The sequence below is a fragment of the Neoarius graeffei genome, chromosome 13 (genome assembly GCF_027579695.1).
Source record: "Neoarius graeffei isolate fNeoGra1 chromosome 13, fNeoGra1.pri, whole genome shotgun sequence".
Lineage (NCBI taxonomy): Eukaryota > Metazoa > Chordata > Actinopteri > Siluriformes > Ariidae > Neoarius > Neoarius graeffei.
Window position 1 is genome coordinate 23868157 of NC_083581.1, and position 20788 is coordinate 23888944.

Here is a 20788-nt window from a genome sequence, read left to right on the forward strand (position 1 = left end):
AAGTCTCGCTACCACAAGATAACGCGCGATTTCATAAGACTCTTTACTGGCTGTGTGTGGTGTACAGTACGTTTGTAAATGTTATGCGCTCTTATCATCGTGGGAATTGATTATAGCTCTAAATAAATATTGAAGTTTTTTTTAAAGAATCCGTATAACTTTATTTATACGCCCGTATACTACGTTTATTGAATCAAATCCGTATAAAATACGGACATTCCGTATAGGTTGACATGTATGTAAATGGTTTGCAGCAGAACGGAACAAATGTAGAATTGAAGAAAAACACCTTTCTAAATAATAAATACATAGGCGATTATAGAAACTCGTCGGTGCTGATTAACAAGAAATAGTCCGAATCTCTCGACCAATCACCTTGAGCGACTCGGCAAAACGGCGGCCAATCGCTTAGTCACCGTAAGTGAGGAAGAATTACAAATGAAAGAAAAACGCTGTTCCTAAAAGCACTAAAGGTGCTATGAAGTTTGGTCTAAAACTATTCAAACTAGGTGAAGAGGAATTGTGATTTGTTTTATTTCAAAACAAAGTATTTTAGGTGACTCAGATGGACAAGCAGGGTTCTAACGAGAGCAAAATATCAGCGTAGTGGCACCAGTCGTAACGACCGGGGGTTCTCCACGCTCACGGGTTCTCCATGCTCGGAGATGCATTCTAGTGCATTTCCTGGCACTTGCAGACCTCCCTGAAAGTTACTCTTTTTTGGGAAAGAGATTTTTTTTTGTGTGATTGTTTTTGACTTATTATAATTAATATTCAACTATATTAGTGACATATTTATGGAGTAAGAATAAAGCAACCAGTTGATGCTCACCAAGTGGTTAGCTTTATTTTCAGCTTCGCCCATTCAATTACAATACAGGACTATCCAGATCTAACTCGTATGCAGTTGATGTTCACCAAGTGTCAGCTTTATTAAAAATTGCCATGGCTTACAAAATAATTCATAAATACTACTGGACGCCTGTTAAGGCCAATTTATGCTGACAACGCAGTCCTCGCAGATGGCGTCACAGATGGCGTCTGCGTAGCCCCCCCCCCCTTCGCAGACGCTCTACACGCACCTCCCAAAAATTGTGACCACCGCAGAAGGGCCTCTGCATGCTCTTGCGACAAGGCTTTCGCAGATAGCTTTTCGCAGACAGTTGTAATTTATCGTTGAGCGGGGAGTAATAGGCGTGTGCGATGTTATTCACCGCCACAACACAAGGGGGCGCAAAGTCGCGAAATCGCTAGGAGTAGTTGGTGGGTGTGGTTAGTGGAGTGTTTATCCTCCGGTTACTTATAATGACTAGAATTGTAGTCGTATAGATGTACGCACTTCCTCACTTCCTCGATCAACCGTTCTTCGTGCTGCTCCATCTTCGCTCGTGTTTTTAAAAATGGCGGTCGTGAAAACAAACCAAACCGGGAAAGTAGGGAAACGGAAGTGCGTGTACAGTGGATGTAGAGTGGAGCAATCAGAGCCCTCGTCTGCGACGCTGTCTGCGAGGACTGCGTTGTCAGCATAAATTGGCCTGAAGCCTCGCAGACAGCATCGCAGACAAGAGGGCTCTGATTGGTCCACTCTACATCGCTGTACACGCACTTCCGCTTCCCTACTTTCCCGGTTTGGTTTGTTTTCACGACCGCCATTTTTAAAAACACAAGCGAAGATGGAGCAGCACGAAGAGCGGTTGATCGAGGAAGTGAGGAAGTACGTACATCTATACGACTCCAGTTCTAGTCATTATAAGTAACCGGAGGATAAACACTCCACTAACCACACCCACCAACTACTCCTAGCGATTTCGCGACTTCGCGCCCCCTTGCGTTGTGGCGGTGAATAACATCGCGCACGCCTATTACTCCCCGCTCAACGATAAATTACAACTGTCTGCGAAAAGCTATCTGCGAAAGCCTTGTCGCAAGAGCATGCAGAGGCCCTTAGGCTTAAGCAACTTGGTCTAATCAATAGCGATGAATGTTGGAAATGTAAGAATTCTAGGGGTACTTTTCTACACCTCATGTGGGACTGTCCACTTGTCTCTCCCTTTTGGACTCAAGTGATTGGAAGGAACTATGGAAGAGTGGTTGGAGCAGCCCTTGCCGGGTTCACCTCGGCTCCGCTTACTCGGAGATCGAACGGTGCTAACGGCTGATCTTACAAAGGCACAGTTTGGATTAATTCTTGCAGGCTTCCTTACTACAGCCAAAGTTATTTTAAGGAAATGGAAAAGTACAAGTGCACCTTGCTATAAGGACTGGATCGAGCTCATGACAAGTACAGCCTCTTACGAACTAATGCTTGCCAAAGTGAAAGACTCTGTGTCAAAGTTTTCTGCTATGGAGGATAGTTTCCTTACATATATTAAAGGGGAGGATCAGTGAGAAATGAGGTACAATACTAACTGACCTAAGGTACTGTGCATTATGATGTGTGCTGGGGGAGGGGAAGAGGGGGGGGGGATCTGCTGTGCGGCTATGTTGTGTTTGGGTGTTGTAATTGTCCTTATGCATATGTTTGAAAAAATAAAAAATGTGAATTACAAAAAAAAAAAAAATTGCCATGGATTGGCACGTATTGCATGCATGGCACGTAAGCACCTCAGCACGAACACAGCATAAGGAAAGAGGTAAACCGGACTAGCATGATCAGTGACAATCTCCACACAGAACTACTCAGGCAGCTACGCGCTGGGTGCTTACCGTACGTGGACGGGGAGTGGCGTGTCTAAATATAGAACATTCGCATGGCTGCGCGCCATCACCGTCGCGTGGGGATAACAATAGAAAATTAAATAAAAAGACAGCATTTTCAAGGTTGACAAGTCTTTAGTGTAGCAGCAACTTTTACATGTGTGTCAGCAATAGTGTGGGCGTAGCGGTAAGGAAAGATTGCTGTGATGATAAAAGACCTAGTTCGAACCCTGGGATAAGTGACAAGTCTGTGCACGCCTTTATGACATTTCCATGCCGCTTTTGAAGTTTGAAAAAAAATTTTTTAAATAAAAATCACCTGTGTATTTATACTAAAACAATTCTCCGTCTCAGTGAATAATAACCTCGACTTCATCTCGCTTAGTATTGACCAATATTTCACTTCACCTTCGGCGAATAATTGTTAAATATTTAATAAATAATATTTTATATAATAAAATAAACTCCTTGCACATAGCCAAGGTCATCCCCAGAATCTAAAGCGCATGCACCGGAGGGCTTGTACATTTTAGCGCAGCACTCCGGACAGTTTTTAAGTGTTTTGAAAAAGCTAACTCGTATGCAGTTGATGTTCACCAAGTGTCAGCTTTATTAAAAATTGCCATGGATTGGCACGTATTGCATGCATGGCATGTAAGCACCTCTTAACACGGATGGCACCTCAGCACGAACACAGCATAAGGAAAGAGGTAAACCGGATTAGCATGATCAGTGACAATCTCCACACATGCCTCACCACGACCACGTTAGCGACATAAATGGTTCGCAACAGAACAATTGTCGCTCTAAGAATTGAACCACCAGCTGGATATTGAACGCCAACAAGTCAGCCAACAGAGAACCTGCAACATTATGACTATTAAAAGAAGAAGAAACCTATATTTTTGTCACATGCACACTTCAAGCACAGGGAGATTCATCCTCTGCATTTAACCCATCTGAAGCCATGAACACAGGCACACACACCCAGAGCAGTGGGCAGCTATACTACAGCGCCCGGGGAGCAGTCAGGGGTTCGGTACCTTGCTCAAGGGCACCCCACATTAACCTAACTGCATGTCTTTGGACTGTGGAGGAAACCCACGCAGACACGGGGAGAACATGCAAACTCCACACAGAAAGGCCCTCACCGACCGCTGGACTCGAACCCAGAACCTTCTTGCTGTGAGGCGACAGCGCTAACCACTACACCACTGTGCCGCCCCGTTAAAAGTTGTGTCACACCAAAAGCATAACATTTCTGACATTTTTGACACCTTCAAGGAGCAAAGCAAACTTCCGTCGCTTTCAAGGTACAGTAGCAACACACACAAAAAAAAACTTGCAACAGATCATCTTTGACGTAAGGACTTTCTGGAGAACTGCAAACTTCATCTGCAACAGATAACAGTGCAAAGTTAATTGAGTGCAGCATATGCACTCAATTAAAAAAAAAAAAACATTAAAAAAAAAAATGCAGCAACATATCTGGCAGACTAACACCGGATCCCTTGTCCAGATGTAGCAGATGTCGGGGTACAGCTCGCCCAATCGATGGCAGACCGCGTGATCATGTTATGGTGAACAAACAACACCTTGAAGTAGTAGATTCCTTCTGCTATCTTGGCGATACCATCTGTGCTGATGGTGGCTGTGAAGCTGCCATAATAGCAAGAGCAAGAGCTGCTTGGGGAAAGTTCAGGGAGCTGCTCCCTTTGCTGACATGCAAGAGTTTATCGCTTAGAACAAGGGGTAGAGTCTATGGTAGCTGTGTCAGGGGTGCCCTGCTCTACGCAAGTGAGTGCTGGGCCCCTAAAAAGGTCGACCTGTCAAGACTTGAAAGGAATGAGTGGGCTATGTTGAGGTGGATGTGTGGCCTGAATCCCAATGATGAAACCAGCCTAAGTGATATCTGGGACAAACTTGAAATTGTCCCCCTTGAAGCCGCACTTCGCCGTGGACGGCTTCGGTGGTTTGGCCACACCAAAAGAGCATCTGGCCCAATATCAGCCATTGAGAAGTTGGAGGTCGCTGGCACCAGGAGAAGAGGCAGACCCAGGAAGACGTGGGCCGAGGTGGTCGCTGATGACCTGAAGACATTCCATCTGTCCCCGGAAATGGCCACTGACCGGGTTGCCTGGAAGAAGGCTGTGAATACTCACATGCAACGTCATACCCGCCCCCGGGTGGAACATAATGACGTAAACGGATAGTGAGTGAGTGAGTGAGGTGCATTTTTTTTTAATCAAAAATGAGCCAAACAAACAAACAAACAAACAAACAAACAAAACAAACAAACAAGGCCCTAAGAAACAGATAGTTGAGACGAGCATGTGTTTTAGATGTTTCATTTGTGGTAAAGGTTTGGGAAAGACCCACACGCATACTTTTGCCTATATAGTTAACTTCATTACTTCATTCCAGTCATCCTTAAATAGTGTTTCCATTGTTTGAGCAAGTCAGGAACAAGCCCGTTCTGAACAACTTCACGTGATGCATAGCAACAACAAGCCACAACACAGGAGCTACAGAAGGTTCATGTTTAAAGACACTAAATTCGCTGAACTAGGGGCATTTTTTTTTTTAATGCTAATCAGTTCTACTTATTTTTCCTTTTGAAAACTTGGCTCGATCCTCTGGAACACGTGACTGCGTCTGTATCCGGGTTAGTGTCCATCCACTGACGACGAATTCTGTTCTTTGTAAAATTGTGGCTTCTCAAGTGGAATAGTTTACATCCTGAATCTGCTATTGACATTTTTGATGGATGTCCTGACACACCTCGATTAAACAAAACGCAATCATCAAATTGTACTACACAAAACACCAAAAGCAAGTATACAAATACAGGAACTTTTGCAGTGGTGCATTTCTTTCTGTGCGTCACAGATGTTACAGAGGTTGTTGCAAAAGAGCCTAAAAAAAAAACACTTTCAAGTGGTGGTGGGGGACTTAAAAGGTTCTATTATCTAGGTTTATGGTATGTGGTCATTCTATGCTGGCTATACACACACACACACACACACACACCCCTCATGACCACTTCCTGAAACTGTGATGATCACAATCTGTAAGCGTATGGTCGAGACAGCTTTGCGCATATATTGAACATGCTCAAGAGCCTCAGGTTAAATGAACATCTGTTCAGGATAAATATTTTAACTACAGCGCCTGGAACAGACAAGGAAATAAACGAGAATGGAACCATATATGCACGGAACCATGACCCAGAGATAAAAAACCTTAAACCATGATGAATCATTACCTCGTGCTTGTCTGACAGTCATTTTTAGTAAGCAGTCATTCTGACTAATTATGAAGCAGAGTCCATTAAAAGTCCAAAAGCTAATGCAAGCCCTATTCAGAGTTGTTGTTATATATTTCTAAAACTACACGCAGTCCTCAGCTGAAACGTTTCTTTCTGACTGCAGCACAGGAGCATCATGGATATTTTGACAGCCAGTATACGAGTACAAACTCCCTTAACCTGGCTTATGTCCATTCCTCTAGGGCATGTACCGTAGCTCTCCAAAAATTTGATCAAATCATACTTTGCTAGCAATCTTGTACACCTTTACATAGAGATCTTTTCACCGGTGAGTTTGCCCAAACTTGTCTTGGCGATCTCGTTTATATTGGTTCCTTATCCAGCATAAGCAGAGTCTAGCCAAGACTTATATTTAAAAAAAAAACACCCAAACAAAAACATTTCCACTTCACGTTTGCGAAATATCCTGTATGTACTAGCCTGGGCCCGCCCATCCTAAGCGTGACGCAACATGAGGGCCTGTTGCGAGCTTATAGCTCGTAGAGCTTTGTTGCATTAGCCAGACTAGTATGTACGGTCTCAAAGTAGACATGTCAAATGTTTGCTTTCAGCCCGAACTTTGGACAAAACCAAATGTTTCTGATGTTCTGGGGGTGGGGTCTGGGGTGTCCAAAGCCTGGCCCCAGGACCACACACGGCCCGATGGCCTCCTGGCCAACACGCTGCAATTCTTCCTTTCACCAGATGGTGGCAGCAGACTATATTAACGCATTTTAACGTTAAAGGCAGGGTAAATTTTTTTTTTCCCCAGAAACATTTTTGTGATATTTCCATCCACTCATCCATTATCTGTAACCGCTTATCCTGTGCATGGTCACAGGCAAGCTAGAGCCTATCTCAGCTGACTAAGGGCGAGAGGCAGGGTACACCCTGGACAAGTCATCAGATCATCGCAGGGCTGACACATGGACACAAACAACCATTCACACCTTCGGTCAATTTAGAGCCACCAATTAACCTAACCTGCATGTCTTTAGACTGTGGGGGAAAGCAGAGCACCCGGAGAAAGCCCACACAGACACGGGGAGAACATGCAAACTCCACACAGAAAGGCCCCCGTCGGCTGCTGGGCTCGAACCCAGAACCTTCTTCCTGGGAGGTGACGGTGCTAACCACTACACCACCGTGCCGTCTTATTTTTGCTATAAATTCAATTTGCGTCCTGATAGCAATGAATAAATCAAACACTCCGTCACCTGTGGCAGTTGCAGGGCTGTAAAAAGTCGGTCATTCAGTCCAGATGGCCTACCTTCCCGTCTGCCTTACTATACGCACTTTGCCCCTGCACTCACTGCTCGTGACTGGAGTCTTCCACAAAGCTAGGCAGACATAATGCTAAAGCTAGTTGCACAAGAGTGGCAGAGAAAAGACAGCCAAAATTTCCAGTTACACCAATTGGAACTGAAACTTGCACATGAACGCCCCATCAACATGTCATTTCAAGTTAGAAGTTTGGAAGTCATTTTGACACCCGAGTTCCCGAGCTGGGATGACCTTCAACCTTTCAACATGACTGAGAAGACTACAGTTTCAGTAGTGGATTGTACGCAATTGTTTACTGTTATCACTACAGCCATCGTTAGCTGTTGCTTGTGCGGATAATCTCATTTCTCATCTCATTATCTCTAGCCGCTTTATCCTTCTACAGGGTTGCAGGCAAGCTGGAGCCTATCCCAGCTGACTACGGGCGAAAGGCGGGGTACACCCTGGACAAGTCGCCAGGTCATCACAGGGCTGACACATAGACACAGACAACCATTCACACTTACGGTCAATTTAGGAGTCACCAGTTAACCTAACCTGCATGTCTTTGGACTGTGGGGGAAACCGGAGCACCCGGAGGAAACCCACGGGGAGAACATGCAAACTCCGCACAGAAAGGCCCTCGCCGGCCACGGGGCTCGAACCCGGACCTTCTTGCTGTGAGGCGACAGCGCTAACCACTACACCACCGTGCCGCCCCTGTGCGGATAATCTAATCTGTAATCTGTGTACACTTTGCTTGATATCGATCAGTGCTATTTAGCATGCGAGTCGCAAAATCAAGATAGAATTTCCCCCAGAAAATAACCCAGGTGAGAAGGAATCTTGCGTCCACTATTTTAACTCATGACATACTCGTAATTCCTTCACAAAAGGGAAGTAAGATGAGCATGTAAAGGCAGCAAAAGCAAGAGGTCAATCCAGAGTGAACAATCGGTATGGCTTTTCAACAATGGTGACAACTGAGGGTTAGTTGGATACAACAACGATGCACTGCACTGTGCTTTTCACCCCCCACACACTCGCTCTCCCACTCTCTCATGGACTCGTCCTACAGCAGTAGTCAGGCAGTGCGCGTTCAAGTATTTTGGAGGAGTGGCTTTGGAGGGAGACCTGAAAGGAGATAGGGGTTTTCAGTTGGACACCAGCTTACTCTTACTGGTCTCTCTAAAATGATCTACCCTGTTTTAGAGAGTAATTCACGAGGTCAAAGTTGCCGAGATCACATTCATTTCCCTATTCTGATGTTTGATGTGTTTGTATTAAAGTTATATCCAACTAACCCTCAGTTGTCACCATCGTTGAGAAGCCATACTGATGTTCACTCTGGATTGGTGAGAGGTGTGTGTATACATGTACAACTGCTAAGGTCAAGAGCTTTAGTTAATATTCAATTCAAACCTCAGAATTCGGAGAAAAGCAAGCAAGCATGCCATCCTACCTCTGCAACAGAGACTTTTAGACTGATATTCTTCTTTTATGACCTTATGAACCAGTATCAGGATGTATTTATTGATAGAGACTTCAAAGCACTTCTGTACGGTAAGTCACCCCGGATAAGGGCGTCTCCCAAACGCCATAAATGCAAATGCATGTAAAATGTAAGCAAGCGATCAAGAGTGAATGAAAGAAAGAAAAAGTTCTGTCAAAAGTAAAATTTAACTACAATAAAAATGCTATGCAAATCAGAAACCAGGCATTTTACTAAACATACAGAAGCTTTACAAACTCCTGTACGATGATCCCGAGCTCGGACTGGCTGATGGTATAGCCTTTGTGAGGGGTGTGCTGATGCACATGCATAAAGGACTTTTGCATCGTCAATAAAATACCAATATCAGCTCCGAGTCTTGTCCAATACCGACTTCCTGTTAAGAACCAAGCTGATTCTCGGCAAGCTTGCAGAAATGCGTGAAGGATTAAGAGAATCCATTTTCTGTGTCCGATGAAAAGATCCAATCAGTATCATCCCGGACACATTCATCTTCAGCGATCGCTTTATCCTGTTCAGCGTCTGCGATAAACCCTGAGCACCGGTCCATCGCAGCGCACCATGATGTGACTGTTATACTGAAGTGGTTTGGAAAAAGTATTTCTAATCTTGAACCGCATGTTCCCACTGTAGTCAGACATTCCTGTTTTGATTGACGAGTGAAACCTGACGTGGGCTTCTGCTGTTGTCTCCCATCCACCTCAAAGCTTTGACATGTGTTTTCTGACAGGCTTTTCTGCTCACCACGAATATAAAGAGCGACTATTTGAGTTACCGTTGCTTTCCTGTCAGCTTGAACGGGTAGGACCATTCTTCTCCGACCGCGATCAACACGGATTTTTTTTTTTCTTTCCAAACTCTAAAACCTGTTGTGTGTGAAAATCCCAGATCAGTGGTACCAGTGTTCCTATTGAAGTGGAAGAGTATCTTCCGAACAACACTTTCTACCAGTTTCCTTCACTGTATAATTTAATATTCATACTGTTCCTGCAGCATTAGGACACTTTATATCAGGGGTCACCAAACTTTTTTCTCTGGGGGCCCACATTGTCGTTCCTGACTGCGATGGGGGGCCGGGGTCGGGTCAGCTATCTCATCTCATTATCTCTAGCCGCTTTATCCTGTTCTACAGGGTCGCAGGCAAGCTGGAGCCTATCCCAGCTGACTACGGGCGAAAGGCGGGGTACACCCTGGACAAGTCGCCAGGTCATCACAGGGCTGACACATAGACACAGACAACCATTCACACTCACATTCACACCTACGGTCAATTTAGAGTCACCAGTTAACCTAACCTGCATGTCTTTGGACTGTGGGGGAAACCGGAGCACCCGGAGGAAACCCACGCGGACACGGGGAGAACATGCAAACTCCGCACAGAAAGGCCCTCGCCGGCCACGGGGCTCGAACCCGGACCTTCTTGCTGTGAGGCGACAGCGCTAACCACTACACCACCGTGCCGCCCGGGTCAGCTATATAACGTAGAATTGTATGATCCAGACAAATATGACCACCAGCAGGCCTCATTGTGTAGTAGAGATTACTGGCCTGGCACAGCCATCCCCACTACTACAATATATCAACACTTGATTCCTGGCACATATTTGTTTATCTTTACTAGTGGTTTGCAAAAGTAGTAATCGAGTCTTCACACTTTGTTTTAATTTGAAATACCACAGATATTCCATTTACTTATTTTCTAATGAAAATAACATCAAAGCTGTCAAGGTAAGAAACATCTGCCTAGTTGAGGTGATTGACACTGGCAAAGGTGTGTGAAAAATTATAAATTGTAGGTAGGCCTGTTGATATTAATAATAATATTAATAATAATTGTGTGCAGCACTTAATAAAGGTCAAATAAATAGGCCTATAAAATAAATGCATTTAAAAAACAGTGAAATTATAATAATATGAGCAATAGATCACAGCAGTTGTGCTGTGTCCTGCACGTCATTGCTCTCATCCATGGCCAAAGCAAAAAACTCGAATTCTGACGCTCTCTCATTCAACTGGTCATGCACGTTGTCCGCCAAATCTTCGGTTCGCCTGGTAGGTGCGGAGAGACTCACCGCGTTGAGCGCATCCTTCTTGTTGGGACACACCTCCTTGGCCACAGCAAGCATGCATACTTTAACAAAGTCCCCATCAGTAAACGGCTTTCCAAGGGTAGCTACCTTATAGACCCTTCCCACTCACATGACCTTCGTAAACGCGACCGCCATTTTGGACATGAAGAAATAACGGTTTATGGCACAGACCCTTTCGGTTCTCGCTCATCTAGTTGCTACAATGACTGCTTAGACTGCAACAATAATACCTAACACACATTTAAGTATCCGTCGTAAAGACGTGAAACTCGTCGAGTGACGAGTGTGTTCATTGATAAGCTAACACAATCTAAAAGTAGACATACTATCACACTGCCCTGGCGCTGTGTACAGTTTACCTTCTATGGTTTGTGCACTCACTATTTGCCATTATTTTCTCCAACCCAGTGTTCGAACTATGCCGATATTTTCGGGGGGTTCCTTTTTCCCTTGGGGGGGGGGGTGTGTGTGTGTGCTTGCGCTTGTCTCAGAGCGCGGATCTCTAAACACATGAGAAGCCTCTCTTACGCACATCACGCGGACTCCACACCTCCACACGCACATCGCGTCTGAAGTCATAACTCATCAGGGGAAATCGTGTCCGCATTGGCATGTTCAAAAAACAACCTCGCGTCAACAATGATACCACACGCAAAAAAAAAAAAAAAACGGTCAGGCTACTCAACACATCTGATCCACAGCAGCACCAAAGCATCACTGGAAATCATGTCAACAACCAATCTTCCATTTCAACACGCGTCAACAAACAAATGGCACCACAAACATGAACGAATCGGTCAGGCTACCGATTCCAAACCCACAGCAGACGAATAATTAAATGCATCTTACCTTAAAGCAGAATCGACCACAAAGGAAGTGTGTTGGCACACTTCCTTTCTACTAGTTTGTGTCCCCAACCTGGCAGCAGCAGTCGTTGTCATATCGGTTTATTTTATCTTTGATGTAAACACAACACTTCGGATATGCAAATGCTTCCCGTTACACACGATTGCGGTCAATAAACATCATTTTGCCAATATTTTAGAGACCATCCATCTTCTCCGTCGGTCAGCATCTGTCGGGATCCGATAAAATGATAAATCTTGCCTTGTGTGTTGATGGTTATTACATCCAGGTGCACAACAATATAATGGCATGATGGAAGTCTTGCTGAAAGTAAAAACTTTCTTTGATGGCTATATTCCTTTCGATGCTTCGCCGTCGTTCCTCGTTGTTGGCTGTGGTAGACTACTGGTAGTTCATGTCCAAAATGGCAGCCGCATTTGTCGTGACGTCACGTGGGATGGGTCCATAGCTAGCTCGGACAGCAGCCTGGTTGATCTGGGTTTGGCGAAGGAATACATTGTTGTGCAGCCAGTCCGCATTTCATCCTCCAAATCCTGTCTTCTCGTTTGCCCTCGCAAACTAGCATACTCTTTGTGGCGGGTTTCGTAGTGATGATGCAGATTATATTCTTTGAAAACCGACACACTTTCTTTACATACAAGACAAACTGCACGGTCCTTACACTGAACGAAAAAAATAAATCGGTGGTCCACTGTTCTTTAAAAACTCTGCACTCTGTCAGCTTTTCGCTGACCGCTAGCCATTTTGCTGTCCTGAACACTGACAGTTCTCTGCGCGTGCGCTGCCTGTCGCTGCTTGATCGCGAGCATATGACGAAAATTCAGAAAATATGAATAATTCATTTTATAACTAAATATCAATTTTAATTGGTAAAATCAACAAAATACAAGATGCAGACATGTTATTATTTGCCAAAAAGCAATTTAAAAAAAATAGGCCATGACCACTTTTGGGGATTGCCTCATAGGGCCGGTTCAAGTGGTGGGGGGCAGAGGGGCTGGGGGGCCAGTCAAAGGGGGGGGTGGCGGGCCGGAGTCGGCCCGCGGGCCGTAGTTTGATGACCCCCGCTTTATATCATGCTGGATTAAAACATTAAACAGTAGCAAATGTACCTAATTACATCCAGTCACGATTCCTGCTCTTAACCCTCTGGAGGAGTCTAATGGCCCTTTTCCACTACCCTTTTTCAGCTCACTTCAGCTCGCTTCAGCTCACTTCAGCCCGACACGGCTCGTGTTTTGACTACCAAAGAACAGCACGACTCGGCTCGCTTCAGCCCTGCTTAGCCCCTAAAACTCGCACCGTTTTGGAGTGGGGCTGAAGCGAGCCAAAGCGAGCCGAGTGAGGCTAGGGGCGTGAGGAGACACTCCCCTGTGCACTGATTGGTGAGGAGGAGTGTCCTCACATGGCCACACACGCCCCGCGAGCACGCTGGGATCTGTAAACACCGTAAACCCGGAAGAAGAAGAATTACGAATTACGAGAATTTCTGAAGCCTTATGCGCCTCGCCTCATCTATACGCTCTTGCCAGTATCTGTTGGCGTTGTCGGTGACAACAAGCCACAGCACCAAGACCAGCAACACTAACGACTCCATGTCCTCCATGTTTATTGTTTACTATCCGGGTTGTGAGACTACCGCTTAAAAGCTCACTGATGTCACTGTTTGCGCTGCTTAACGACATCACGTGACGTCCATCCACTTTCGCTAACTCCACCCAATGTGTCCACCCACTTCCAGCCAGCACGGTTCAGCGCGGTTGTAGTCGAAATGCAACTTCAACAGCCCCGCTCAGCTCGACTCAGCCCAACTCAGCACGGCACGGCTCAGCCCGACTCAGCCGCGTTTGTAGTGGAAAAGCGGCATTAGTGCCCGCCGGTGGGCAATTTGACACTTCTCCAAAAACACATCTGTAACCCTGTGAGTTTTTGTCATTCAAACATATAAGTGACACCATTAAAAACCTTGAAACTTCTTGTTTTCAAATATATATATATGAAATAAATTATATAGCTGGCCCTTTTTAAAGAGAGTGAAAAGAAATCTTTGGATTTTCTGTACTGTCTGACTGCAGCAGCCCCCGAGGCCACACCTATTGCTATTCACATGTAAAGTACCCGGTGCTTGAGTGGCTATTCAGAGGTGAAAGCACGCCCCATTCAGCCAGAAGGCAAAGGCAATGTCCTGCCAGAGCACATGGAAAGTGACAGGGGGGTGGGGGCCATCAGAGGTGTTTCACGCCCATCTAATTAGTATTCGACTAACAGAGACACTGGCTTGACATACAATTACTTTTTTACATTTTGTATGGAAACAACAAAACATTTCTAAATGCTCTTTTTACTTTTATGCAGCCAACACTTCTGTTTACAAGGTTCAAACTTCAAAAGTCTTGGCTAGATATATTTATTGTGTGTTTTCTTGCACTGTTTGAAGACCTCTAAAACCTGTTTTTTGTACAGTTGTGTTTACACTCAATTTAAATAAAACGTGTTTGTATTACATTCACTTTACTTTCATATTATTTTTTGTTAGGCTTTTCAGAATACAACTTGAAAATGTCAGGGTGTTGCAAACAGCCTCAAATGCCGCTTTTCCACTACAAACGCGGCTGAGTCGGGCTGAGCCGTGCTGTGCTGAGTCGAGCTGAGCGGGGCTGTTGGAGTTGCATTTCGACTACAACCACGCTGAACCGTGCTGGCTGGAAGTGGGTGGACACATTGGGTGGAGTTAGCGAAAGTGAGTGGACGTCACGTGATGTCGTTAAGCGGCGCAAACAGTGACATCAGTGATCTTTTAAGCGGTAGTCTCACGACCCGGATAGTAAACAATAAACATGGACATGGAGTCGTTAGTGTTGCTGGTCTTGGTTCTGTGGCTTGTTGTCACCGACAACGCCAACAGATACTGGCAAGAGCGTATAGATGAGGCGAGGCGCATAAGGCTTCAGAAATTCTCGTAATTCGTAATTATTCTTCTTCCGGGTTTACGGTGTTTACAGATCCCAGCGTGCTCGCGGGGCGTGTGTGGGCATGTGAGGACACTCCTCCTCACCAATCAGTGCACAGGGGAGTGTCTGCTCACGCCCCCAGCCTCACTCGGCTCGCTTTGGCTCGCTTCAGCCCCACTCCAAAACGGTGCGAGTTTTAGGGGCTAAGCAAGGCTGAAGCGAACTGAGTCGTGCTGGTTTTTGGTAGTCGAAACGCGAGCCGTGTCGGGCTGAAGTGAGCTGAAGCGAGCTGAAGTGAGCTGAAAAAGGGTAGTGGAAAAGGGCCATTAGACTCCAGAGGGTTAACATCAACCCTAATATGGAAATCCGTTTTATCGCCACCTCTTGCTGCTTGGCTCCTCTACTGTGCAGCACTGTGTACCCTGGGGCACTGTTTACAGTTCAGTACAGCCAAATGATTCAACCAGGCAGGGAGTGTGCCGTTCGCCCTTCAAATTCATTACGCAGCATACTGTTTACCTAGGTTAAAAAAAAAAAAAAAGAGCAGTTTAGCCACCCTGGTCAAAGTGTCCGTGACAAAACTCTTTGTTAAACATGCAATAAAAAACCTCAATTTAGCATTTAAATGCCACAGTACTGCGAATTATTCCGCATATTGAAACACAGGCAAGATTCTGAAAGAAACACCTGAAGAACAGCTAGGGATATAACGATATACTGAGTAACGATAAATTGTGATACAAATTTATGACCATTATCAGGCTGCGTAATCTTAGTTTTTCCTAGCTGTAATTGTCTGGTTTAAACAGTATAGAGTGGTGTATCAGATATATTCCATTCATGATATTGAACAAGTCGAAGACGAGTAGCTGAATGGAATACATCCGTTATACCACGAAAAAAGGCAGCCAATATTATTATTATACATACACATTCGATGGAACGGTTATACATTTTACAAAAAGTTAAGAACAGGGGGGTAACTTACCAATATTGAATGCTGATTCTGATCGAATGTAATTCAAATGTTATGTCGATCCAATGTACTGTACAAAGTCAAAGTTCTAACAATAAAAATGGTACAAGTCCAAAAAGCCTGGACAACCACCCAACTTATATACAAGCTATATCCAGGTTGATGGTTCAAGTTCAAAGTTACTTTTGGTTGGAGTTAATTGTTACGCTGCAGTTGTTCAAAACAAAAGGGCTTTGCTGAGTGAAGTCCATGAGTGAAGTCCTCTTGTAAAAAAAGGTCACTTTTTCCTGACCTCCAAGTAGAATTTTATATATCCGCTATTGGTCTCTTTTCCAGTTTTTGTGTCCCTGTTGGTACGTTTTTCTCTTGTAAATCTGCATGAATATCCAGTGAAGTTTTGGTAGCCTTTCAGGTGTTCAGCGCATCAGTCTCTTTAAATCTTCCGCTTTTAATGCAGCAAACCTCGCTGCATTAAAAGAACAAGATCGCGGATACAAGCGGCCGAAATGAGTTTCCTTCGCAGGGTGGCTGGGCGCTCCCTTAGAGATAGGGTGAGAAGCACAGTCACTCGGGAGGAGCTCGGAATAGAACCGCTGCTCCTCCACATCGAGAGGAATCAGCTGAGGTGGCTCGGGCATCTCTTTCGGATGCCTCCTGGACGCCTCCCTGGGGAGGTGTTCCAGGCATGTCCCCCCCGGGAGGAGGCCCCGGGGAAGACCCAGGACACGCTGGAGGGACTATGTCTCTCGGCTGGCCTGGGAACGCCTTGGTGTTCTGGCCGAGGTGTCTGGAGAGAGGGAAGTTTGGGCTTCCATGCTCAGACTGCTGCCTCCGCGACCCGGCCCCGGATAAGCGGAAGAAAATGAGATGAGAAATTCTAACAGAAAACAAGAGCACCCAAAAGGGAAAACCGAGCCGAATCGCCCTTTTGAATCCTCATTCACGGCTGTAATGCAAATTGCTTTCTCCTCAGTATACAAGTGCACTTCCATAGCAGGGGGGGTAAAAAAAAAAAAAAAAAAAAAAAACCACTACATTTTGCCGCCCATGTAGTCTCCTACTTATACAAAATTGAGTCATTCAGGATTCAGCCATGTTTTTGCTCGGCGTTAGCAAGTTAAAGGTTTTTAGCTTTCTCCTGAAATGTTTTCTTTTATTTCTTCTTCCTCAGGGTAGTAAAACTCGCTTCCGCTGTGAAGACGGTCATTATCGCTATCCATGCTGTAAAATTAATGCTATTTTGAATCCTCATTTCACGGCTTTCTCCTCGGTATACAAGTGCACTTCCATGGCAGGAAAAAAAAACAAAACAAAACTAAATTTTGCTGCCTATGTAGTCCCCCATTTATACCAATAGGAGTCATTCAGGATTCAGCCATGTTCTTGCTCGGTGTTAGCTTTCTCCTGAAATGTTTTATTTCTTCTTCCTCAGGGTAGTAAAACTCGACTTCACTGTGAAGGCTGTCGTTATCGCTATCCATGCTGTAAAATTAATGCTATTTTCCTGAGAAATGCTGGCAAAAATTTATAAGGTTTTTGATCATCTTATAAATAAGTTCTATAAAAAAAAAAATGTTGACAAAAAAAAAATGCTACCATGTTTGTTGTTGTGAACAAGCGAGTCGCCAGAGGTCCGTAACCAGGGTCCGTATCGTAGGATACGGACCCACTCGCCAGCCAATCAGAGCGCAGGATTTGGACCGCGAAAAAATAAATGTTTTTATTCCATGGAAAAAGTGGCCTGTATGTATAATGTACAATAGCAGGAATACACATGCCTTCACTGTAGGTGGAAGTAACACAGCTCTGTACAATATACTAAACGGATGACTCATTTTATTTCATTCAATTAAATAAATATATGCAACAAGTTCGTAGTTTTTTTTCTTATAAGGCTGGTTAAGTTCAATTTTTTTGTTTATCTACTTAATTTTGGATTCTTAAGAATGGTGATCATGATCTATCTGATTTGGTACAGTTCAGCTTTAGTTTTTATTTCCTGGACTCGTTTCTATTTCATTTTAGTTTATTACAGTTTCAGTAATTTGAGTTAAGGACAAAAAATATCAAGCATTAATACATGTGCTTATCACTGAGGATATCAACATTTCAAGATAAAACTAGCATGTGTGATACATTTGTTTCAGACTGAAAGCACGTGTACATAGGTTTGCTATACGGTAGCTACACAGAATTTTGCAAGTGTGACACCTTGAATGGATATGACGTTTGCCATCTTGAAAAGATCAGGAGAATTATTTTATTTTTGTTAAGTTTTTAGCAATCGTTATTTGTTTCATTTACTTTTTAGTTTATATTTTCTTCATATAAATTGTTTTTGAGTTTAGGAAAACGTCTCAGAACCATTAGTTTTAGTTTCACTATGCAATAACCAGGGCTCGACATTAATGCTTGTCTGGGACAAGTGATACTTAATGTCGGACAAGTTCATCGTCTCAGTTACTTGTCAGATCGGACAAGTGACAAAATACGCCGATATTCAGGTTACATATCAAATTTATCAGTTTATTCACATGATTTCCAAAGCATCTCACTCGACAAATTGTTTTGATGAATCGCCGGATGTTTCTATTCGGAAAGAGCGATGTGCGCATGCGCAATATTCCACTCGCGAAACCGGCCAATACCGCTTCGTGTATTTGAGCTGAAAAGTAAACGGTCGTTTATGATTGGTTTTAATCGTGTCATACACGTGGATTTGTTGACATTTCTGTTGGCAGGATCATTATTCAACTGTATATTTACGTTGAGTGTGTGGTAATTTCCAAATCTTTGAATTGTTGTTGATGGTGTTCATTATATAGCCGAGCGTGTGCTGGCGGGGAATGCGCGCCTGCATGCGTGTGGATTGACATGGAGTGAGGCAGGAGTGGGGAAAGTTATCTATGAAATACCAAGCTGTCAAATGGCTGCTAATTAGGTTACCGTCTGTATTAATTAACTAATTAGTAATGGGAGTTTAGGAATTTGAAACATAGGGCTCTATAATTTAGATATAATTATGGATGATTTGAAATTATTAATTCTCTTTTGACCATTAAATACCATACAGGAGCCACACTGAATAATTAGACAACAACGATTAATCAGTGGAGGATATATATTCAAAGTTAATAATTTAAAAATGAAAATAATTTAAATTTTCTGGTTTTCAATTTCTCATAAATAAATTACTGATTGGAGTCCAATTTTTTCTGCAGTGAATAGATTTTTGTTAATTAGTTGTTTTTATTTGTAGCATTGTTATTTGTTTTTCTTGTCCAAACTAGTGATATCTCATCAAGTCATAAATTTTATGATAATGTTACTTTTTGTGATATTTGTTCCTGAACTGCAGAGTACTGATCTGTGTATATATAATGGTTCGTGTTTCTGGATCTCATAGTATAGTTATTTTGTTCTTAAAATTTTATGTTCATAATTTCTACTCTATTGGAATATATTGCTTCTGAACTTCAGCATAATAATTGGTGAATTATGGTATCAATCAATCAGTCTGTTTTACTATATTTTTGAACTTTTGCCTCACTATATTAAGTATTGATTACTTTTGATTCACAGATATTATGCATATGTTGTGAATTCGGAAACAAATGCAATAAAGATTGTTGGGTTACAAATAGTTTGTGTTTTTTTTTTTTTCTCAAATATTTCTTTGGACAAGTCAACTTCACATTTGGACAAGTAAATTTCCTTTCAACTTGCCCGACAGGACAAGTGGTTTCAAAAGTTAATGTAGAGCCCTGATAACCCTGGTTCAGACAAAGGGCTAGAGAGAGCAATATATTATTATTTTTTTTAAATCCACAAATTGCGAACTTTGTGCTGCTATTTAAAATAAATTCTTCACAGATTAGCCCGAGAGGAGAAAGTTAGTAGAGTAACAAGTTGCTAAATGTTAAATTCTTCCTTTCATTATATTACTAAAGTTGTTTCATGTTGTATTAAAACACAGCACTAATGTGAAAGAGCTGTTGTATGACTGACTGTACAAATAGATTTAAACACGAAATCAGAGTTCTCTCTCTTTTTACAGACCGCTGAAAGATAAAGAATAGAAAAGCAAATGGAGGAAGTAAACATGCCCATAAAAGTTTAAAGTGCCATTCCACCATTGGATGTATTTTTTTGGCATAAAATACAATATATTTTATGACAACATGACTAGACAGAGAAATCTTTTAGCTTCAAAATGATATATCAAACAATTTTTTGACAACGACAAGTATATTAATTTTGCGACCAAAGTCACCTACCCTTTTAATTTCCGCGCGGTAGTGAAACGGGATGTCATCGGCAGGTTCCCATTCTTGTGTACCACGTCATGTGTGATGTGGCACAAATTATCAGCAATGGCGGATAGAACGCGATTGTCAGCTTCGGAAAAGAAGCGAAGGAAAATAGCAAGTGATGCCCAAAGGAGACAGTCGATGGTGAATATCAGCACAGCAATCGACAAGTGGAAATCGCGTTCTATCCGCCATTGCTGATAATCTGTGCCACGTCACACAAGAAGGGGAACCTGCCGATGACATCACGTTTCACTACCGCGTGGAAATTAAAAGGGTAGGTGACTTTGGTTGCAAAATTAATATACTTGTCGTTGTCAAAAAATTATGTTTGTATGTATGCGAAGTATTGTTTTCGGTCGGGTTTTTTTCTTTGTTAACGATATTACGGGAAAACGGCTGGACCAATCGTCATGAAACTTTGAGGATAGATGGGCATTGGTCTCAAATAGAACTTCCAACATTGAGGGTCATCCGGTCAAGGTCACCAAAAAGGTCAAAATCGTTTTTGTTGTGGCTACTGCCTCGTATAGAGGTGCTAGCCACTACGTCATCGTGCTGTAAGAATGTAAGAGCGTAACAGTCGTGCACTGCGCATGCACGTGTTCTGATTAAAATGGCCAGTGAGTGTAAACAATTCGGTTCACCATTCGAAATAAATGGACTAGACTAAAGAAATCGCTTTCAGACATGTTTATGCTTATTACAGAGGGAATGTGCGTTCCACTGAGCTCTAGCGCTGGGCCATTTCCAGGAAATAAGAGTCTGGGTCATGGTGACAGCGGGTCGCTCAGCCTCTGTTTGGAGGTTTCAG

The 20788-nt window shown here is 43.4% G+C and overlaps 1 protein-coding gene across 4 annotated transcripts in view; it reads right to left on the reverse strand.

Annotated features, from left to right (window-relative positions):
• mical1 (microtubule associated monooxygenase, calponin and LIM domain containing 1) overlaps window positions 1-20788 on the reverse strand; it is a 98306-nt gene that overhangs the window by 68359 nt on the left and 9159 nt on the right. The window contains exon 1 of one of the 4 annotated variants that reach the window (XM_060937364.1): window positions 5963-6254. The exons of the other annotated variants lie outside the window; for them this stretch is intronic. The gene's annotated coding sequence lies outside the window, so the exon portion shown is untranslated. Of the gene's footprint in view, window positions 1-5962; window positions 6255-20788 lie in introns of those variants that run through there. 4 annotated transcript variants of the gene reach the window in all.